Source organism: Pelobates fuscus, chromosome 10 (assembly GCF_036172605.1).
Source record: "Pelobates fuscus isolate aPelFus1 chromosome 10, aPelFus1.pri, whole genome shotgun sequence".
NCBI classification, from domain to species: domain Eukaryota; kingdom Metazoa; phylum Chordata; class Amphibia; order Anura; family Pelobatidae; genus Pelobates; species Pelobates fuscus.
Genome location: NC_086326.1, coordinates 43,592,131 through 43,593,066, shown reverse-complemented (window position 1 = coordinate 43,593,066; position 936 = coordinate 43,592,131).

The window sequence follows — 936 nt, the reverse complement described above, 5'->3', positions numbered from 1 at the left end:
ATACAGGATCATCATCACCATCACCACACCCCCAGAGAGAGAGAGAGGGGGGCAGAGCATAGCACAGGGGCAGAGACAGACAGCCCCCTCCCGGCACAAAGAGGGGGCAGAAAGTCCCCCTTAAAGACACAAACTGGTTAGCGTCCCCCTTCCTCCCCAGATAAAGGTGTTAGCCTCACCTTCGACACAGAAAAGGTTTAGAATAGATAGCCCCCCAGGACACAGAAATATAGAATAGAATAGAATAGATAGCCCCCCAGGACACAGAAATATAGAATAGAATAGATAGCCCCCCCCAGGACACAGAAATATAGAATAGAATAGATAGCCCCCCCAGGACACAGAAATATAGAATAGAATAGATAGCCCCCCCAGGACACAGAAATATAGAATAGAATAGATAGCCCCCCCAGGACACAGAAATATAGAATAGAATAGATAGCCCCCCCAGGACACAGAAATATAGAATAGAATAGATAGCCCCCCCAGGACACAGAAATATAGAATAGAATAGATAGCTCCCCAGGACACAGAAATATAGAATAGAATAGATAGCCCCCCAGGACACAGAAATATAGAATAGAATAGATAGCCCCCCCAGGACACAGAAATATAGAATAGAATAGAGAGAATAGTGTTAGTGCTAGTGTGTGTTAGTTTTTTTGTCAGTGTGTGTTCGTTTTTGTGTCTGTGTGTGTGTTAGTTTTTGTGTCTGTGTGTGTGTGTTACTGAGTGTGTTAGTTTGTGTGCCTCTGTTAGGTGTCTGTTAGTGAGTGTGTGCTTTGAAAGTGAGTGTGTATGTATGTCTGTCACTGAGTGTGTGTCTGTCAGTAAATGTGTGTGTCTGTTAGCTAGTGTGTATGCCTCTGTTCGTGATAATGTGTGTGTGTGTGTGTGTCTTCAGCACTTACCTTTCTCCAGCGCCAGACTCCCTTG